Source organism: Geospiza fortis, unplaced genomic scaffold (assembly GCF_000277835.1).
Source record: "Geospiza fortis unplaced genomic scaffold, GeoFor_1.0 scaffold66, whole genome shotgun sequence".
Lineage (NCBI taxonomy): Eukaryota > Metazoa > Chordata > Aves > Passeriformes > Thraupidae > Geospiza > Geospiza fortis.
Window position 1 is genome coordinate 9,133,531 of NW_005054312.1, and position 22,591 is coordinate 9,156,121.

At 40.8% G+C, this 22,591-nt stretch overlaps 1 protein-coding gene across 2 annotated transcripts in view; it reads left to right on the forward strand.

Annotated features, from left to right (window-relative positions):
- TSPAN4 (tetraspanin 4) overlaps positions 1–22,591 on the forward strand; it is a 398,612-nt gene that overhangs the window by 120,340 nt on the left and 255,681 nt on the right. Inside the window, exons 3-4 of one of the 2 annotated variants that reach the window (XM_031055730.1) lie at positions 2,368–2,505; positions 10,488–10,569. The gene's annotated coding sequence lies outside the window, so the exon portion shown is untranslated. The remainder of the gene's footprint in view (positions 1–2,367; positions 2,506–10,487; positions 10,570–22,591) is intronic. The other variant, XM_031055729.1, reaches the window with a different exon arrangement.

Genomic DNA, 22,591 nt, shown 5'->3' on the forward strand with positions numbered 1-22,591 from the left:
AAGCATCTCTGGTACTGGCAGGCAGGCCTGTGAGCAGTCAGGACTAGTAGCAGGGGTCCAGAAAGGGCTGACAAGAAAGGTTTGTATGCAGGACAAGTTGACAAGAATGTTGAAGCTGAAATAGAATTTGAACAACTTTGTCTTGCTGTTCAGTTTCTTTTTTTTTCTTTTTTGTTTGAGGAAACAAGATTTTCTAAGTATTATATTGTGAATAGATATTATCCAGGACATGCCATATCTTTCCTCACTTTCTCTTATCACAAGGAAGAGAAGCCCAGTCTAAGTTAGCCTCTGGGATAGCAAGTGGCTCAGAAAAGGTTTTGTGTGCTGTTCTCCTTAGACTTCCATATGCTGCTTTGTCTGTCCACATCTTTATCTAACCTTCTGTATATTCCACCTGGGAGAGAGTCACAAGTCCTGATTATGTCAGAAAATTACATCACCTCTCTTGAGCCCCAGTTTTTCTCTTGCTTTGGCACCTTACTTTTCAATTCAGTTTTGCTACAGTCTTTTTTTTCCCTCTGCTTTGAAAGACAGGAGGTTGAAACTCTGCAAAAGATAGGCCTCCTTGGAGCCTCTTGGCTGTTAAGCAGCACTGAGTCTTGCTGGTCCCACACACAGATTGGTGTCTCAACCATGGTTTGAAATTGTTATCCAGAAAGTTTTCCTTCACTACAAGCCACAGTCAGTAGTTTTTATTGCTACTGAATATTATTTTCAGCTCTGGCAAACTTAGCTTTAGAAATAGCACTAGAGTGCTGACGCTTGTGATGCAAATTTCTGTAGCTGAGAAGGCCACCTGATGGTAAATGTTTCTGCTTCTTCCTTCAGTCAAATGGCTTTGAGGCATTTCTTAGAGGAACTTGGTTGGAATATTGTATTAGGTACCTTTGTGCTTTTGAGGCTTCAACAGCTAGATTTAAATACTGTAGAACATATACAGAAAACCCAGGGAATGAGGAACAAATACCTGCCAAGAAAAAGCACTTTTGCATTTTTATACTGTCTTATATTTTAAACCCCAACCCTTCTGGCCTGATTCCTGTGTACAGCTCTCCTGTACAGGAAAAAAACTTGGCTTTGACTACCCTTTCATTTTTTGCTCCTGAGCCTCTGGTGGTACCAGCAAGTCACTTCTGTAAGCATCCAGGTTTAAATAGCAGCCTTTTTAGCCTGTAGTGGAAAGTGTCCCACCTGCTCCTCTTCTGCCCAAGGAGAGTGAGTACAGTGCCTTGCCCTGAGGAGCTGGGAACATAAACGGTAGAAAATGTGTTTTCCTGAGTTCCCATAAGGCTGTACTGAGAACCCTGGAGGGAGAAAGGCAGCTGAGAAGAAATGAATGTTGGTAAATGCTATTAAAAGCTACTAGACAGGGAGACAAATGAATGCAAGATACATAGGGCTGTTAAGTGAGGGAGACTGCAAACCTAATTTTTGCCAGCGGCATGAGGAATGAAACAAGAAAGGTGGCACTCAGTAGGGTCGCTTGGCTCCTCATAAATTTTGAATTGTCTGCCTTTCCTTTTTTTAATATCCTGTAGAATGAAAAGCTGGGATCATTACAAGATGTGCTGGTGAAGGTGATAGGAAGTGGGAGAAGAAATTTCTGTATTCTGGCCTTAATTTCTCTGATTGTCAATGATTTGTTAGTCAGTTATCTGGGAGTCAGATACATCTCTAGTTTGTTAAAGTGTAGATTGTGTTGTTCAATTTATCTTGCCTGTATCTTTAGAACCACAGTTGGCAGGACAATATTTTGGACTCATTCCAATGAAGAAAAAGATTTTAATTTTTCAGCACCCTCTGTGCAGAATGGCACTTAAGCTTCATATATTTCTATAATTTTAGTGGGAATGTAAAGAAGTTGCTGTTTAAAACAAACAGGATAGGGCCTAATAATTTTAATTAAGGGGAGGAGGAGAAAAAGAAGGAAAGGCAGCCCTTTGGTATTGGGCTGGGACTTTCATGTGTGGTACAAAATGACTGAGTGCTCCCAGAGAGCAAACACTCAGTGCTAATGAGAAATTACCAGTGAGGTGTGAGCAGCTGCTTTGCAGAGCAAGACCCATGAATTGGTCTTTTAAACTTTGTCAGTCCCTTCTCATTTCATCCTCAGCTGACTTGCAGCCCTCTAAAAAATGAGGTCTAGGTGTATTTGCCATAGATTTGTCAAGTGCCTCGGGAGGCCTGTAGCAGCTCTGCACATTGTGTGCTGTGATCCATCCCTGTGGGAGGGTGGTGGGAGCATCAGCATCACATGTGGATTTCTTCTGCTTGTAAATAGGTTAAGGCTGTGTCTTGTGATCTGGTTATAAATTCTCTGGAGGTCAGCTGAGGATTTTGGTTAATATCTTGGCCTTTCCACAGGAACCTTCACGTTTGAAGTGCATTTTTTTGGACCAATCCTATGTGATCCCTAAGAGTGGCCATTCTCTTTGGTGGCACTCTGAATTCCAGCCAGATAAAGTCTCAGCTTTTCATTGCTGTCTCTGTTCTTCACATGAGGTAGGTGTTTTTCAAGAAGGTGTTTTTAAACTGTGTCTGTCTCCATAAACTTTCCAGGCACAGTTGTCTTTACAAGGTGGGAGAAATGTATATTTAAAGGCATTATTTAAAATAATTCCCAGACAAAATGAACTTCATTGAAGTGTCCTTAGGCAAGTACCTGAAGTGTCTTAAATTCAAGAAAGACACATAGGCCAGCCTTCTTTCTCCTGTCTTTTGTGGATGCTATCTAGATGTGTGCTTCTTAAAATGCTGTATGCGCATGAGTACTCAGCTCTCAGTGCAGTGGGGTTCTCAGCCTGTCCCCTACAATGTACATATCAGCAGCAGTCACATTAATATTGGTGGGAATAGTGGGGAATAATTTACTGATTTCTGCACCAGTTAAACTCATTTAATGGAAGGGTGAGTGTTTCAAAGCTGGATATATCAATGTCTGAGTTTCATTCCTCTGGCATCACGGTTTTTTGAAAACAAAAGCTATGTACTATCTAGAGAGTTTTCCGTTGAACTTTCCATAATTTTGTGATCAGGTGCTGTGCAATTCATCAGGTAATTGGTCTGTGTCCAACCCAAAATATTTCAACAGGAGTATGTACATGACCACCAGTTTGAACTAATTAAATAATTGCTTCCATTAAGCTGAATGTAATTAATGCAAATTAGATAATAGAGAAAGGTAAGTGGGCAACTTAACTCTGTGGTTTTGTTACAGAATTTTCAATGATTTGCTTTGTGGCAAAGAGGAAAGTATTAGAAAATATTGCTACTGAACAGCTCAACTGAAAAGGGATCATCTAGCAGTATGGATGGCTGCATGTTAGACTTGTGCTGAAATAATTTTATACTTCTCTAAGGTTGTATGACAGGTTATAGTTAGAGCTGGGAGGGAGGAGGCTTTTTTTTTTTTCCTAAAGGAGCTTTTAAGGCCTAGAAAACTCGAATATGCAGACAAGGTTGTGTCGTTACCTGAAATGGCCCAGCAGTGTCCATGGCCCAAAAGGCAGTGATCCAGTGCTTGGACATGGGGCAGGGAGGCAGAGGGCCAGGCACAAGACTGTGTGACCAAGGCAAGGCCCAAAGGGTTTGACCTTCATTACAGCTCCATAGCAAATAAATGTGTTATTCCTGAGATGAGTATCTTCTCACTTACCAGGGCTTTGGTTGTTCTTGGCAGGGATTCTTTTCCTCCATTCTATTTTTATTTTTTAACACCAGAAATGCCAGCCTGAAACCAGAAAAACTTTATGAAAGTCAGGAAAATTATGAAACCCTCTTTATTTGAATTTACCTCAGTGTTTTTGAGTGTTGTGTGTCTTCACAGGAAAGAATGTGCTCATCTCTAGCATGGTACTTGAAGAGCTTTAAAAAATGTGAAATTTTCTGTGTTTTAAATGCTCCTGTCTCGTCCCAGAGCAAAGAAAGCCCAACTGAAGCAGGCATAGCTGGGACGGGATGAAGTCTTGATCACCCATCTTGCTGAACAGAGCCCAGCCAGAGGTGTCCCCAGGCACAAGCAGAAAGCATCAGAACTCTTCCATTTCAGTGCCTTGTATATGAGGATTTCCCTGAAAACTGCTGCCAGCAGCAGTGCTGGATATTGGGAGACTGACAATCAGTGAATTCCTGGTAATTTTGTCCTTGCCACTGCTGCTATTAGGGATGAACCACAATAGTTCAGTTGTCAGTGAAAGCTAGGGAGGAGGGCAGGTGTGATCCTACACGAATTTCCTCCTTATTCTCACCTGCATAACTGTCCCTGCTCTCTGAAGTCATATGCTGGAGTACAGAATTTACCTTCCTTGTCCTGTTATTTTAAACGTCTCCTAAGAATCAGATAAGATCAAATCCCCTCAAATGTGCTTTAGATAAATGGCTTGCTCTTTGTAAGCAAAAGCAAAAGATTGAATTGCCTTGACATTTTATAATCTTTCTGATTTCACGTGCTGAAGTTGAAATGCATTGCAAAAGGCCTTTGTCATTTTTCTGAAGTCTGCTGGGTCTCTGAGGACAGGAGTAATATCCTCACTTCCTTGCAGTCTCGTTTCTGTATCTGGTCCTGCAACCTTCAGAAGCTTGATGTAAGGTTTTGTTTTCCTCAGGACTGTGCTGGCTTCTGGACAGTTTAGGCATACTTGTTGCTAAATTATATCTGATGAGAAAATGTGAGAAGATCAAATAGGGATTTATTCTCTGGAATACTTCAGCTACATGAGTTGCTCCAGGGTGAAGCTGGGTGACTTCTCTTCAATCACTACTGTCCTATTCTCCATGGTACTGATCTCTGTTTGAGCTGCTGGAATTTATTATTTGGGGAATGAGCTTTCCCAGCCTTGGCCTCTAATCTTATTTACTTGTGAACAATCTGTATACAGCATTGACACAAAAATTTTCTGTGCCAAGCTAATATGCAGTGCAAGGGATAACATATTTAGATGTCTGTGTTGGATTTGGGAGGCTGTGAAGCTCATCTTTCCTGCCTTCTCTTATCAAATAGTTGACTGCAGCATTCTGCTACCGTGCAGCCTGTCAGGAGTAGAGTTATTTCTGTCAAGGTAAAGAGAGAAAGACAATTCAGTCCTTTTCTCTTTCTGCTCTGTTGCTTCAGGAGATGCAGAGCAATGTGATCCCTGAGGATCTCTGCAAATAGTGAGATGAGGATATATAGAGAAGGCAAAAATCAGCTACAGGAGGCCATGCATTGAGAAATTGCAGATTCAATTGATTTTTGATACCCCAGGCTTTAAATTGCTTTTTGGTAGTAGGCATTATAGATGATGCTGTCTTAAGGAGGCAGACAGCACCATCAGGGCTCTTCCATGGACACGGCAGGGGTGGGGAGGGCTGTTGTCAATGAGCTGTCAAATTCCTACACCAAAATGACTCTTTTGATAGTCACTTTTTCCACATAAATGTCAGAATTAGTGATTCTTTATGGTGGTAAAGCATTTTGTCAATCATTTCTCTCTTGAAATGAAAACAATGCAATTAATAATGCTGAAAAGAAATGTTTCACAAAGGACTTGAAGATGTACTGATTTTGAGTCCTGGCGAAAAACGGAGTCTTCAGTGTGCCACTGTTTTTGAAAAATTTGTTTTCTGACAAAGCTTCTTTTGGTAAGGAGTGTCACACATCAGGGGAGATGAAGAGGTAATGAATGGCTGTTGGGTCCGATGGGTCTGTGTGTGTGATGTGATCCTCCTTGCTTAAAAACACACTCACAGGTGAGACCCACCTGCAAAGATTATGCTCATTAGAGCTCTCCAGCTGGAAGGACAAGGACTGTGGCTCACATGGCTGGCATTCATGTATTTTCTAATCTGCATTTAGAGAGTTCCCCAGTCTTTCAGCTGCCTGGCTGTCCTTGGCAGCTGAGTCAGACCTGCTCTTAATCCCAAATTTCAGCCAAGGCTGAACCTTGTGTACCAAGGCATGGAGGTCTTGAGCTAGAGATGTCTTCCCTCCCAGGACACAGACTGCCCTGTTTGTTGCACTTAGGACATGATGAAAATATAATTTATTTAATCTAATATGTTTAACATTGGCCATACAGCCACTGCCCTTCAGCTATCTGGTTTGTGTTTGTGATACTTTTTTTCTTCCCCCTGAAAACGGAGCTTTTTGTATCAGTTGAAACAGCTGCAGAAGAGCAAGGAATTTGCCTTTGTATGAAGTTTTCAAAGTAATTATTTATGATTCTAAGATGATTGGATATGTTTCAGTGTCAGCACCAGGTATGCATTTTTAAGAATGCTATTGAAACTTTCATACAAACAATCTACTATATATGTTCCTAGGATATTATTTTATTTGATTAAAGAAAGTATTGACTGCAGTGCTATTGAATAAACTCTCATTTAATCTTTCAAAACATCTACAGCACTTTCCTCCTTCCAGGACAGGCAGAATTTAAATGAACACCAAGCAAAAAAGAGGACAGGAAGATTTTTTGACGTTACACCCCTTTTGCTTTAACTGGGACTAGTTAGGCTGAATACATAATCACAAGTTCAGAAGCTTAACTTTTTGTTGAAGGGAGCTTCTGTAGCAAGAGTTTGAAAAGTCTCAGTGTGATTGATGTCAAGTAAGCATGAAGTTGCACTGGCCTTGAGCTTGTTCAGTGCAATAATGTGAACTAACCGCAGTGAAAAATCAACAGCTGCAGTCTTGGGCTAGCACAGCTTCCGGATTATGACAACAAAGAGACCTCGAGTTCTTTATCCTTTGAGAGTTAAATGAAAAAGTTAAAAGGAGAACTTTGTGGTCAGTGTTTTGATGGGGTCAGTATGGTTTTAGACACTTTCAACAAAATGGATGCTGACATTCCTTGTTATCTAGTTTTCTGGCAGACATGAAAATTTAAGTTAATAAAACAAAAAGATTAATGAAAAGGGAAGAAATCTATTTTAGATTTTAATAATGGTTTCTATGCTATTAATTTTATTTATCGTAATTTTATAATTAATTAAGTTTTAGATTTTAGCATTGCTGCCCATAGATATGTTTCGTTAGGTGGGCAAAAGAGCTTCTCCTTGGCTTCAGGTAAAAGTTCAGAAGGCTATGTGTCTGGTCAGTTGTATTTTTATATGTAGAATGCTGTGCTAAAATGAGGAAGAATTTGCAGTGAAAGAGTTGAAGTCGTGGTGATCTCTAGGAGAGTTCACTAGGTCAAGCAAATTCTCTCTCTATCTAATGCTATAAATCAAGCTAGATCAAGTATACAGAAGACATACAAGCACTTTCTTGGCTTGGAAACAAAGCAGAAACATTGCAGAAACAATTCACCTATAAGTTTACTCAAACTTTTGTTGGTTTTGTTGCTTTTGGTATTTGAAACTGGAGCAAATATGGGATTTTCTTCTTTCTAATAAGCTGGAAACAAAAATAAAGACACATTTGTCCCGATGAAGTCCTTTTTACTGCATAGCACTCTCCCAAGATGATTTCCATTCATGCCTCACTTCTATGAAGTCCTCTCTTAAAAGCTGCTGGGAAATAGACTTTGGATGCATTTTCCCAGTTGTGAATAATCTGTTCCTGTGGTATGGATGTGATTTGGATAAAAGACATTATGAGGGAGAGCAGATTTTGTACCTTGCATGGCACTCCAGGCTCCGTGCCTGACACAGTAATGCTGTTCTAGGCAGCAGAAGTGTTCAGAAGTGAGTAGGGACACATTGATGCAATCAGTAGTTCATAGTCTCCTTTCCCAACTAGAATTACTTCTTTCCTGAAAGATCTTCTAGTGCTGTATTTGAATTGTTTAATGTATGCAATAGATTTTTTTTTTCCTTCTTGGTATGTCTCCTGTACTGTGTGCTTAAATGGGAAGGAATGGCCTTATTTCTTCTGACTGTCTAATTAATCTGTTTTATTTATTCAGTAATTAGACCATGCAGGTTTTTTTTTTTCAAGCCATGAAGTAGAAGATAGGAGTGCTGAACATCTGTGTTTGTTCCTGTGGATTGAGTCTGGTTGAATAAAGGGCATCCTCCAGTGTCATCCTCTTTACTTGAAAAAGGTGTTTGAAGTTCACCTTTTTGGATGAGATTCAACCAAAGGCAGGGAAAGCCTGCTGGTAAAAGAAGCATCAAACGCCTTGCAGGCCTTTTGAAAGAGTTAGATCTCTCTCTGATCTCACTGGTTTCAGTCAGGCTATTTCCTTTTGGCAAGGGAAATGAAATCTTGCGATTTCAATGGGGATCAGTTGGGCAAGCTTTGGTCCTTGTCCCTGCACTTCATGGCATCCCATGCCTTTTAATGGCTTTCACTTTGGTGAAGATTTTTTTTCCATATCCATGCCATGTCACTCATATCTTCCCCTCAAAGTTGTGTCTTCCTCCTTGATTTTTTTGCCCTGATTTTGCAACATCTGTGAGGTTAGTTTTGGCATCTTTTGGTCCTTTGTGCTGCACCTCATGTAATCCCGGTCGATTTTCTTGTAGTCACTAAATGTCACAAATTTCTGTGTTTTTTGCATTTTTTTCAATTGCATTTCATTTGATCATATGTCCTTTCCAGAGTGTTTATAAGTCTGTATTTTCTGTTTCGCAAGATTTCATTTCCGTTCCTGAAAGGAAATTAAATTTTCTTTATTAGGTCTTTAAGCATCTTGTCTTTGAGGATTAATCTGTGCTCTTAATTGTCCATTCCCGGTGTTTTTTGTTTCTCTAAATATACTAATTTTGCCTTAATAACTATGGAAGTCATTGCATTGGCATAAAACCACTTGTTATTCTACTTATAGCATTCTTTGCTTAAAAGCCTTCCCTTCAAAACCTTTCAGCCACTCCTTAATTGGCGTGGTGGGGGATGAGAAGCACGAATAGAGCCACAGCACTTGGTAAATCATTTCTTCTCAAGGTCTCTGGGCTCCTGGAAGAAGGGAAGTGTCACCCTGTCACCTTTTTACTGAAATCTGCTGGTAACAAGTTATTGGGGTGTTGATTCCCAGGCACTTTGCATTGGGAGGGGATCTAACATCTGCACTTGCCAAGTCTCCTGTGGGCTTTGATGAGACTTCATGTGCAGTGGGGAAGCAGTGTGCATTTGTATGTGAGTCTCATCATGATGGAAGTGAAGTGCCACAGAGATGAGTAATGGAGAGGGGCTGAGATGAGAGAGCTGGGACTATTCAGCTTTTAGAGGAGAAGACTCAGGGGGAATCTTATCAATATGTATAAATAGCTGAAGGGAAGGTACAAAGAAGATAGGAGTAAGGCTCTTTTCAGTGGTGCCCAGTGACAGGAGCAGAAGCACAGACTGAAACAGTGGAATTTCTGTCTGAATATCAGGAAATACTCTTGCTGTGAGGGTGACTGAGTGCTGGCACAGGCTGCCCAGAGAGGTTGTGCAGCCTTGTGGTTGGAGACCTTTAAAAGCTGTTTGATACAATTCTGGGCAACCTGCTCTTGAGTGCCCCTGCTTGAACCAGACAGTTGGATCAGATGTCCTCCAGGGCTCCCTTCCAACCTCAACCAGCCTGAGATTCTGTGAAGTTCAGTTTTAATACAGGGCATCATGTGGGCAATGACCTGATCTGAGATGGAGGTTTAATTTTACATCTGCCTTGTCTCGTCCAGTGCTATGTACAGTTACTTCATTCTTTTGTACAGTATAGTCCCACTAATGATGCCTTTTGCTGCTATACGAATGGGGTTCTTTTAATTTTTTTTTTTTATTTAATAAGTTTTATAAAATCTTTTCAATTTCTGTATCCATGAGATTTTGGGAAGAGCTCTGCTTTCTTTTAAAGCTATAAATGAAAAAGTAGTTTCTGTGGTTATACAAAAAAAAATCAGAAGTATCCTTGAAAACCAAAACAGTATGCAAGACAGAGATTCTAATGCTCTGTGTTTTATGAAAATATTTTGATTTTAGAAAGCTGATTTTAAATTTTTCTTTTCAGTTTCTTGTATTTTGTTTTTCAATGAACTTCCCCACCTCCTCCGCCCCCCAGTATTGGATTGATACATTATATACTCTGGATGTGTAGAATTTATGTACGTGTTTTCTTTGAATCTCAAGTCTATGAAGTGCTCATATCTGATCCAGTGTTTAATAGGATTCAGATTATGCAAAGAAGCTGATAATGCTGCCCTGTTCTAATGAAGTGCTTGGGCATGGGGCTAAGTGGAAACAAGCTGTTTGCGATGTTCAGAAGTGCCCATGGGAGAAAGGAGCTTAAATCCCATTGAGAGTGAAGAACATCATCCCACCAGCTTTAGAACATGATGTCTCCCCTTGTTCTGCTCCTGCTGCCATTGGTGGGTGTTGTCATTCTGACAACTTCAGGAGCCAAGCTGTGGTTTCATGCACCATCCTTTACAGTCACACCTTGCCAGTTTTTCTCTATTAGGTTCCATAGTTAATGGAGGGGGAGGTCTCTTTTGTCCTTCTCAAAGGCACTGTTAGAAAGAGTTTTTTTCCTTGTATTTTGTAAAAGATGTGCAACTTCTGACACACAGGCCTTGTTTTGCAGGTCCCCAGTGTGCTTGCTGCAGAGAGGCCACCTTGTCAACTGGGATCACATCAAGTGCTCTGAGCTCCTGTTCCTCCATTAGGTACGTGAGCAATTGTGATCTATTTATTGATTTGAAATAACTTTCTGAGTAGATAATTACATTTCAACTGCAGGCCTCAGTGAATGGCTTTGTAGAGAGCAGAAATGACAATCTGCAGAAAGTAGTACAGTTAATATAATGGATCAGACTGGTACCAGGAGATGTTGCTTACTGCTGATGTGGGTTGTGTTTCCTTCTTTCCCCTGGGGTGTGGTGGCCTGGAAAGACATTGTAGTGAGCCCTTTGTGTGAGGGGACTGAAGTGGGAATTGAATTATTAGCCCAGGATCCACTTTTTTTTCTTACTGGCAAACTAACTTCATATGATGTGGCTGCTGTTTACCTGAATACTGAGCACAACTGTATTCCTTCATACTCAGATCACTTTTTTCCTTGTTTGTTTGCTTTATGACAAATGCTGATATGAGAATCCACTGTTCGAGAAAAAAAAATGGAAATAATAGATAAAAACCAAAGTCATGCATGAAATCTGCCAATCTTCATTCTTTCCCCCAAATTTAAATTTTTTTTGCACAGCATATGTATTTTGAATAGGAAAAAAAAACTAGGTCAAATCCTTGAAATCATGTTATAAAAACAGTGAAGGTGTAGAAGAACGCACTGTGGGAAGGAAAGGGACAGATCAACAGATTAAAAAAAGAGGTGCTGCAGCACCTGACAGAGTTGCTGTACCTATATAGTTGATCACCCAGCAACAAATGGCTGAGAGACTGAGATATATTTGTGATTATCTCACAGAGTGCAGCTCCTGAAGTAGGCAGAAAGGAAGATGACGATGCATTGGTGTTTATGTTCAGTCCCTTTGAAAGCCCAGTAGGGAAAAATATTTCTGAATCTTCTGGAAGACTAAAGCTGGAAATAAAACACTGTAATAACTTCCAAGTGGGTATATCTGAAGTGGTGAAGCTTTTCAATAGAGGCTCAGTATTTTCCCTTTATTTTATTTGAATACTTCCTATTTTGGATTCTTTTAAGCAGTTACAGGCAACAGAGTGACCAGTCCCAACCTGAGGAAAGTCAGATTTTGTCAAAAATCCAGAAAGAAAAATAATTTCTGGCTTTCAGTTTAAAAGAAAGTACAGGTGATAGCAAACAGCAAGTCCTCACTGTTTGCAAGCTACTGAAGACACTCAGAGAAACAATCACCATGACATGGTGTCCCTTTGCACTGGGAATTGCAGGTGTTTATTTAAGTCCATGTAGGTTTGTGGACTTCTGCAGCACAGGTAAATTGAGGATTTGATCAAGGTCCATAGTGTGAAGTGGAATTGAAGTCCGTTGATGTTAATTGATATCAACTTTTGACTTGGTTAATCTCACACCCTAAAAAGGGTGGCATCTCTCTTAGGAAGTTTTGCATTGCTTGATTTTCAGTAATTCTCCTCCTGCTCCTACATATCTAGGTCTTGGATTGCTTTGGTTTTATGGTGTTTGGGGTTTGTTTGTTTCTTTGTTTTGGTTGTGTGGGTTTTCCTCCCACTTTTTTAAAATGTATTTTTTTTGTTTCTGATGTGTATCTTTGAATCTATAACTTCCATGTTAAGTTACTTGTGGAATTAAGATCTGTTCTATGTTGTTAATCTTACCCTGTGTCAATCAAATTGAATGAATAAATCTCAGTGATTTATGCTAGAAAATAACTGTTTTTGTTACTTTTTCTCCCTTCATTTGGTCTGTGAAAGCTAAAGTACCTGTTGTTACTTGGGCGCCTCAAAAGGGCTTTTCTGTCTATTTAGGTTTTGCAATTAAATGGAGCAGGTAGTGTAGTTGTTGGTAGCGTGGCCATAATTTACCCACTAATATAGTCTTTAATTGGACTAGGGTTTTTTGGTTTTATTTACTGAATTACTGTGTCAAAACTTGAACAACTTTGCTTTCAACTCTCAAACTGAATTACAGATTTAGGCCAAGGAGATGCAGCAAGTATAAGCCTTCAGCAGTTGGACTGACCCAATTTTATGCATTGTTAGTGATTTTGTTGATTTTGTATTGTTATATATTTAACTCTACAGAGCTTCCAGGCAAGGTTTGAAGAAGAGTGGGAGGCTTTGTTTTCTTTGTGACTGTAAATATTCACACAGGATGACTGTCTGGTTTGGAAGATACAACTCTTAAGACCATGTTTACTTGCTCATCCTTACAGCATTGTGCACAGCACTGCTTTATAAAGTGTGCAGGGAAAAAAAAATCAAGCAAAATCTGTTCCTCTGCAGAAATTTCTTAGATTGAGTCTTTAAGGGGGGGTCTTTACAGACTAAGGAGAAACACTTATTTCTGGTGAAGGAGAAACAGTAATTTCTGGGGTAGAGCTTTTTGGGTAAACATGGTGAATGAGTGCTGAGGGCATCTCTTTGGGCTGACAGTGAATGTGTTTGATTATGCACATAGTAAGTGTTTGTACTTCATACAAAAGAAATGTGAAAATGTGAGTCTCCCAGGTAGCATTTCACCATGGAAATCAGGTAGTGTGAATTGTTATCTCAGTGTGCTGTCACTGGGAGGTGAGATTTAACCAGAATAGTCACTTCTGCTGTGCAGACAAGGAGATGACCTTGTGGAGAAGTGGCACACTGTGGTGTTCCTTTCCTGACACAAAGAGGGGGGAAAGGCTGCCTGTGTCAGTGTAGTACTTGCACACAGACAAGGAGTCTAGACCAGAAGCTGTCAGGTTGTAGATTCTGAAGGATTTAAAAGGATCTTTGTGCCATGAAGAGGCTTTCTACCTGCATGCCTGATGTTAGGAATGGAGTTGTTGTGGAGAGGAATAATGCTTCGCTTTCCCTGCCAGCGTTTGTTTTTCTTTAGCTCTTCCTGCTTCTCATCTCACTGCTGACAAGGAGGCTGGTTTGCCATACTAAACACCTTAGGGTTGACAGGATGGAGAAAACCTACAGGCTCCTTTGACAGCAGTAATCAATAAGAAGTGAAAAAATCTCACTCTCAGAAGCCCTTTTCCAGCTGTAAATGGCAATGGAAGTCCTGAAGGTGAAACTCTGATTTTTAGCCCAAATTGTGAACACAAAGAACCGGGAATCTGGGACCAGGGAAAATATTTGCAAATCAAGAGTTTCTTGCTGCTTATCTGTGTGCACTTCAACCAAGAGGGAGAACTGCATTGTGCGAGACAGTCCTCAAAAATGCCTTCCTCAGCCCGTGGGCTGGGGCTTTGCTTACTGCATCCCCCAGCACTTAGACTCATAGAATTGTTAAGGTTGGAAAAGACCTTTATGATCATGGAGTCCAACCAATAACCTGGCACCACCATGTTCACCATTAAACCATGTCGCTTAGGGTGCCTCATCCACACATTTTTGAGACTTCCAGGGATGATGATTGCACTTTCCTAGGCAGCCTATTCCAATGCCTGGCCACCCTTTAAGTGAAGAAGTTTTTCCTACTATCTAATCTAAACCCGTCCTGGTGCAACTTTGGCCATTTCCTCTCATGCTACCACTTGTTACCCACCACTCACCACCACCTCTGGGCCCAGCCATCTGGTCAGGTTTTTACCCAGTGAGCAATGCACCCACCCAAAGCCATGAGCAGCCAGCTTCTCCAGGACAATGCTGTGGGAAACAGTGTCAAAGGCTCTACTAAACTCCATGTAGACACATCCACAGCCTTTCCATCATCCACTAATCAGATCACCTTGTCTTAGAAGATCAGGCTGGTCAAGCAGCCTAGCAGCTGCTTTTCACAAACCCATCCTGGCTGGGCCTGATCCCCTTGTTGTCCAGTATGTGCCACATGCTTGCACTCAAGACAGTCTGCTCCATGACCTCCGTGTAGTTCCCCCAAATCCTCCTTCTGACCTTTCTCTAGATGGGCATTCCAGTTGCTGACTGCAGTCAGCTGGGAGCCCCCTGGTTCACCAGGACAGCTGACAAATGGTTGGAAGTGGCTTGGCAAACTCTTCCAGCAGCTCCCTCAGTGCCCTTGGGTGGATCCTATCAGGGCCCATAGCCTTGTGTATGTCTAGATGTGCAGCAGGTCACTGACCTGTTCTCCTGAATTATGAGGGCTTCATTCTGCTCCCTATCTCTGCCTTCCAGCTCAGAGGGCTGGGTACCCTGAGGATAACTGGTATTATGAGAGGCTTGCTGCAAGGGCTTTCATTATCATACTGCAAACTTCTCCAAAGTTTCCACTTGCCTTTGAGAGATGGTGAATTTCTCCAATTCTCTTCAGAGCCACTGGAAAATGAGGAAAACTTAATCAGAACTAGGCAGAAGGAAGGATCAGAATTAGATTTTTAACCTAACAGGTCTGGTTTATTTTTAAATATAAGTAAGTCATTTCTATGGAAGAAAAAAAAGTTTTTTTTCTTTCCAAATAGATTTAATTGTGAGCAAGTCACATTGAAAATGTCAATAACAACTAGTAATTACAAATGGGGATAGACAGAAATTCCCAGAGCACCTGGTTAATCAAAAAATAGAGGCTGAAGAGTGCAGTATTTTCATGCTGTATTATAGTGATAATGGGAAGTCATTCAGAGAGCACAATAGGAGAAGTTAGGTCTAGCTGATATATTCCAGTTTTGTGACTCTGAGTAATTGTTAATACGGGCTCTTACTGTCGTCTTTGTTTTGCAGGAAGCAATGCAAGCAAAAAAATATATCTGTATCCCATATTGCTGTTTTACTCACAACTTTAGCTGCTTATTTGGTTGATATGGAGTTTTTATTCCCTTTATGTTAGTTGTGCAGCTAGGGAATTTGGTGGTAATAAAAACAGAGCTCTTGCAGCACACTCTGTGCTGATACATCTCAGTGTTCCATGAAGCATGCGATAATCTCACGCTGCAGATATGGGACAGGGAAAGCAGTTTGCCCCCATGGTCACTTGGCTGGTAGGAGAGCTGGGATAAGGATCCCTGGCCTTGAGTCTCAGCACAGGGCTCCCTCTGTCTGGCCATGCAGCCTCTGCTTTGGTTTTTTCATAGAACTGCTAGTGGTATCATTCCTCCTAAGGATGTGGGGAAGGTTTTAGATAATAAGCAGGTATCTTCCTGTCAGCACTAAATTAATTTTAAAGGGGAGATACAAAAATAGCACATCCTTTTGTATTAGATATCATATGTCCTCTGGAATCATCTTTGCCAAATGCTATTAATGGCTACTCAAGAGATTCATTCTATTATCTTGACTAGCTTATTTCTAAAGTAGTTTGACATTTTATTTGTCTGGCTTATCTGTTGTTGTAGGGAGATATTGGTTTATTACCCTTTAGAAGGCTGAAATGTTAACCAGGAAATATGGGAGCTCCTTTCATTACTTTTTTACTGTGAAATATGAGCTCTCAGACTGGAGTGTCAGCTCTGCAGTAAAGGAGAATTCTGGCCTTGTGCTCAAGATTTGACTACAAACAGAATCCCAGACCCTCTGTGGGAAGCTGCTTCCCACAGAAGCTGTGGGAATTCTTCAATCCTACAAAGCAGTTTTAAGCCCTGCACACCTTACCTCTCAAATGGGAGATGGAGGTTGAGCTTTTTCTTCCTCTGGCACTGCCAAGATCCCAGTGTCTGCAGTCAGAGTGAACAAGCACTGCAGGAAGGGAGCTGGAGTGAAGTTGGGTACCTGCTCCCAGAGCAGACCTAGCTGTGAACAGTAGGACAGATGTAATTTAAAATATTCACTGGTGGTGCTGCTGGATGTCTACTGTTGGCAGTGTGAACTATAATGGTACTGTAGTATGTTAACAGAAAAACCTTTTACCTGGAGGAATTAGAGCCATTTCACATGGTCTTCTTTTAAACTGGACTTCTTTCTTCCTCAGCTAGTCCAGACACGCTTGCCAGCAGCTGAAAGCTCTTAATTTAATGGCTTTGGGTGATTTTGTATGACTCTTCTGGTGTCCAGTCCTCTCTGCTCCACAATTTCCTGATTCCGTCTTCGTGTGTGCACACTCCATTCAGGAATGCAAGACAAATATTTGATTTTATTATGATCTTTGGGAGACACTGTGAATTGGGGGGATTTACTGAGAGGCTAGGAGACAGCATTGGAGTCTGATAAGCAGGGAAAACCGGTTGAGATGGATTTGAAGTCTTGTGTGTATGAGAGCACTATTTTACTTTGCATTACCCTTTTGAGTCAGAGAAGATGAAAAACATCTGGTTAATAGAAGCCTGGATGAAGACATGTGCTGCTACACTTGTTTTTGGAATCTGGTAAGTCCTGGGCTTGGCACATTAAAAATCTGTCCTTTCATGAAGGAGCTTTCCTCATATTAGAGAAAACTGTAAGGTAAATGAAACAAATAAGTAGAGCAGGCATGTATTATTAAGCAAGTTTTGTGTCAGTGGGTGAATACCTACATTTTTAAAAAGACTCTAAAACTAGAGCCTGCAAAAATAAATTGCTTTGTCTGAACAATACTTCTAAGAAGGCTTTTGCTTTTTGAGGATAAAATAATAGAAAACTTTAGGCCTTCTTATAGTAAAGATAATTGCACTCTTGCTTATTTTAATTACACTGTTTTAAGTAGGTCACCCACATGCTTAAACCTGTGCAAAATTTAGGAAAGCTTAGCAACCTGGCATATGGGCAGATTCAGGGGACTTTATTTTACAGTGCCTGTATTGCTCTAGCATTTTAGCATGGACTGCCTGCAGTCAGAGAGAACATCTACTTGTACTTGTTTTTTTAATCTAGACTGGTGTTAGCACTTCTTTTCTGGGTCAACTGATTTCATTACAGACATGTTCTTTGCAGTCAGCTGTCTTGTAGCAGCAGTGATAAAAAGATAAAATCAGGTTTCTAAAGCAATGGTGACAAGATTGGCTCAGAGTGGGTCAAGAAACTAAAAACAGGAACAACTTCATGTGGTCAGAGATGGTACTGAATATTTGCTTTCTGATTTAGGATGTATTTAATGGCTACAGAAGAATTAGGCAAAAGTTACCAACTCTTCCTGATTTCTTAAATGTGTGGCTCTGTTTTCCTGGTGCTTAGGATGCTGTATGTCCCTTTGGTACTGAAAAAGTCTGACCTTTGGTTGTCATCTCACGAGCAGCAGAGCTCCAAGCACATTTCTAGCAGCTCTTCCCCTCTTCAGCTGCTTAAGTGGTGCACCAGAGCTCCTCTGAAAATTTGAGTAAAGGGCTCTTTTGAAAATATTTGGTTGCAAAGATAAAATGTGGAGAGTACTAAAAGGAGCACTTGGGTCTGAGCTGGGTTTGTAGTCACTAATACACAGAGTAGTGTAGCTACAGGATGGTCTTTAAACTCCTTGGAGAGACCCCTGTAGGGAGATAGAATGTAAGAAAATAAGGATAGTGTAGAAAGTAATCTTACCCCTAAGGAGTTGCAGCTGGGCCAATTAGCAAAGATTAGGAACAGGCCTGACTTTAACAGACCACAGCAGTAAGCAATGAGAAGAAGAGTGCTATAAAAGAGTGGGGTGGCTGGTTGAGAAGGGAACTGGAGTCAGTTGGCTGCTTTGTGAAGAAGAAAGAGTCAGTGCTCTGAGGAGCTGCCCACGAGAAACACCAAGAAGGCATGAAACTTTTGTGATAAGGAGACAACAGTGTGCAACCCCTGCAATGAGATGACAACCACCCCCAAGACAGAAGGTCATAAAGATGATGCTAGTGGGTATAAAACATTTGGAAACTGCTAGGATTTCTGACATGATGGTTTTTCCAGCATTGCAAGTGTTACCAAAGGGAGTTTAGTGGGATTGCAGTACACAGAACGTCTGTTTCAGAAAAAAATCTCTTACCTCTGCTTTTTACTCATCTTGTATGTCTTCTGTGGTGAATTGTGCCACATTGCCAATGTTACCACTGCTATTTTTTTTTTCTGCTGAATTCCTCATGAATGGATGTGTAGCAAGAGGTCTGTGAGAGAATGCTTTGGATCAGCATTTGTTTGCCCTCTGGAGCTCTGCCACTGTAACCTGGGGAGATTACCATGGAGTTCAGGAGTTCCTGGAGTTCAGGAAAAGGAAAGGAAAAAAAGCTCTGTGCTCTAAACAGAGAAGTTTGCACAAAGCACACTCTATGGTGGAAACAAATCAGGTGGAAAAACAAGTCATGACCAGGTGGTTAGCAGTGCAACTAATTCTTCCTTTCTTCACTATGAAGCCCATCTTCTTTAATAGAAAATGGCAGTTATTGGCAGTTTGAACTTAGTGGTGTTCAAATTGATAGGGTTTTATAAGCATGAGATGTGATGTTTTCCTTCTGTTACAATAGCAGATAAGCTCTTCTCCCCCTAGTTTGAGCAGGACTTCATCAGGCACAGAGAAGAGGAAGCAAGATAGTAAGGAGGCAGAACCTCTCTTTATATTCCTTGGCTGTTGGGTGTAGTCTCACAGTGAGGGATAGGAGCCACATGAAAGCCCTGATGCACTCTTTTCAATTCAAAGACTTTCATCTATTTAAAGAGATTTGAAACAAACTTCAAACCCGTCTCCTTCAGTTAAGCCCAGGTCAACTTGGAAAAAAGAGATTGATATTATCCTGGAGCACACCCTCTCTTCTGCTTGCTTGGTGTTGAGTCCACTTGTGTTACAGCTTTGTACATTAACTCCTTCCTGGTGTCATGAGAGATCTCCCTCTGGTTTCAACCCACAGATTGTTGTGGCTGATTGCTGGAGATGGAAATGCTGTACTCTATAGCCCTGCCTATCTCTATCCCCATTTCTCCTCAATGCAGTGGATAGTTTTCCTTTTCTGGTTTCTTCTTTAAGATCACAGGTTGTAGTGGAAGTAACCCAAGTAGCCAGTAAAGACTTGAAATGAAGTTGAAACAAAATGAACAAAGCTGTAGGGAGAGTGAATTGGATTGGAAAGTTTTCACTGTGTGATCAGCTAAATCCTAAGATCTGTCTGTTCCTGGACTTTTCCCCAAACAAGCTACTTTAAATTAATTATATAGGTAGAATCCCCTAAGAGGACATTTGTTCTGGGGTAAGAGTGTCTGTGTAGAAATTGAACTCTTGAAATCACTTGAAAGTATTCTGCAGTAACTACTTTGATTAATTTCTAAGCATATCAGGACCTACAGCAATTACAGCTGGTATTGCTTCTGTACCTCACTGCTTGCCTAAAGTAGCTCAGACTGTGCCCAGTAACGAGTCAGGTTCAGAGCTGTGGCCTTTCATTTCATTTTATTTAAACTAGCAGAAGCAAACAGTCTTCTCAATGCTCCATCTAAAAACATGTTGCTCCAGACTGAAGCTCTGCACTGTGTGTCTGTGTGCTGACTCCACAAACCTCCCACCCTTTGCCACTATCTCTTTCATAACTCTAGAGTTTAAATGTGGAAACATCTCTAAGTCAGACAAGGATATTTGGCTCAGAAAATGAGAGGAGGAGGTCAGTGCATGCCATGAAGTGATACATGAGGGAATGAGATGTGTCTAATGGAAAAGACTGGAAAAAGGCAAGGTAAGAGTACTGAAGGAGAGAAAATTAGAGGTAAAGGGAGTGGAAACAGGGAGAGGCTGTAAGGTTCTGATGAAATGAAAATGAGTGGTTGCTAATATACAGGAATTGCTCTGTGACTTTGGATAGGCTGGGCTCCCTGCTTCCCTGGCTGTCCTGCCATGCTGTCCCTGTTCACTTCAGCAAAGAACTTGGCCTTCATCACTCAGAGGTTGCCATCTGTCACAGTCACCCACTGGCCTGTGAATTATTTGTGCTTGTCTAAAGGCATGAGCTGAATGTGTGAGCTCTGCTGTCACTCCAGGATTGATGCTGCAGCTCAGCTGGAGGCCAAATGGTAGAGTCTCAGCCCCCAAAAAAGCCCCAAAGCAGCTCTCTCCAAGGCTCCCAAAGGAGGAGTGCAGGCCTCAACTGTGCTGTAGCCAAGGCTGAGGGCAGAGTAACAATATTTAAAACTGAAAAAATATAAATGCTGTTCACCTCTGTGGACCTTACGGTTTCATTATTGTTTGGATGAAGTTCACAAAAATTTGGTGTGATAACTCTGTTATTTCCAGTATATTTAAAACTATCTGCAGACATGTGAGTTCATCCTCACCTTTCATTCATGCTAAGGGGGAAGTGTGATACATACATTAGACTATAGCACTGACCAAAATAACCCCAACACTTTGCACCCGGTAGGCAGCTGATGAATGTGATGGTCTGTTTCAATGCCACTGTCTCCCTGCAGTCAGTGTTTAGACACAAATACATTCCCCAAATTGACAAAGAGTTACAGTTCATGAACAGCAGAGGGTTAGATTCAAAACTGGGGAAGTTACCCTAGCTTCATTAAAGTTTCATTTATTTATGTTTACATTGTTTTATCAGCATGATTCCACAGCTCTAGTTTATAGTGTGGCATTGGGAGTAACTGAGTCAGCTTAAGTAAGGTGGAAGTGGACTCTGCTGTGAGGAGACCAGAGCTGGGAGGGAGAGTTAGCTCTCTTAAATCAGTGTACAGTCAGTAAAAATAATTATGTGGAACTACAGCCTTAATAGAGTGCTGCAATTTTATACCAGCTCCTGATATGGCTGGTAAATTGTAGCTAAAGTTTAATTTAAACACCACCCCCTGTTCTTCATGCTGTCTGTCATAATTATGAAAGCTGCTCTCATCTTATCATGGCCCTAAGAGTTAACAGTATGAGGACACTAAAGGTAGGCTAGGAGTGAGTCATCTACTCCATATCGTGAATTTATAAACTAGTTATGCCAGTGGAATTATCAAAGAAATTTGGTGTTCTGGAAGTACTTTTCATAGTCCAAGTGCATGTTATGCTCCTATTAATTCAATAATTTAAGCTTACCTTTTCTGAAAGTGTGTTGATGCTGTTTGTAGGGGTTTTGGAAGATGCAAGGTCTGTTTACAGCCTCAGTCTCATCATGTCTTTCTGTTGTTACAGAGCTGTTTGAAATTTTGTTTGAGGTTAAATCCATGCAATTCCTTCGTATCAACTGAATAATGCTTCTAGTGTATTGAGAATGGGGTCTTGCTAATTTTGCCAAAAACTGTATCTATTGCTTTATAGTTTATTAGAAACTTTCTGAAGGACTGAAGAGAGCTTCACAGTATTTTTTAAAATTTTCATAATTTGCAAGTGGAACATACTTGGGTTGTCCTGGCTTTTGGAGTTTAGGCAGCCCTTTAGTTAGTATTTCTGGACATGTCTGTGGCACAGATTTAGATTTCTTTGCCATTTTGAATTTCTTTCTTTTTATTTCAGCAGGTACTAAATCTAATAAGGGCAGAGAAGTCACTATAAAATTGAAGCAGAGACAGGAAACAGGCATTTGTCATATGGATGAATTTCAACAAGCTTGATTTCACATTGCTTTTTGAAAAGCAGCCTGATAGGATAAATGACAGCAAATTAAATTCTGTTTAACAGTTACTGACCTCTTTTTTTGGTAGTATTCCTGCAGAAGTTGCGGTATTCAAGCTTAAATATAGAAAATAGGCTGCAAGCATGTTATGAAGCTTTCCATAGGTATAAAGACCATTCTCCAAAGTGCTTTGAGTAATAAAGTCTTGCTAAGTTTGGGCAATTTTGCTATTGTCTAGTTCTGTTACAAATGTGAAGGAATGGAAAAATGGAGATTATCCAGGGAGATGTTAGCCATGCCCCTTGATGTACATCTGGGAAGCCCTTGGACTTAACTTGCAATATCCTCACATACATTAACATGCACTGGTTGATCAGTGCTTCTCTGCCCCTTGCCTTGGAAAAACACAAGACTGATAATGTTTATTGTCTGATCACAATGGGAAATCTCTGTAATTTTAGAAGTATTTATTACCAAGGTCAACATGAACTGGCATGCCGGCAAAGCCTGAGGAGGGCAGTAGATCTTATTGGGAATGACAGAAGAGGATGGCCAGATTCTTTATCAGGGAGTCTTTAATATCCCTGCTAATAAGTCTCTCCTGGTATAGCAGAGCTCTCTTACAGTGTCTGGGTTACAGAGGATAAAGCACGTATAGGAGGGTATAGTTTTTGTCTGCTTACCTAGTGCATGTGGGCAAAGAAATCAGCGAAGCCCATGGAGCTGCCACCTCCTGCTG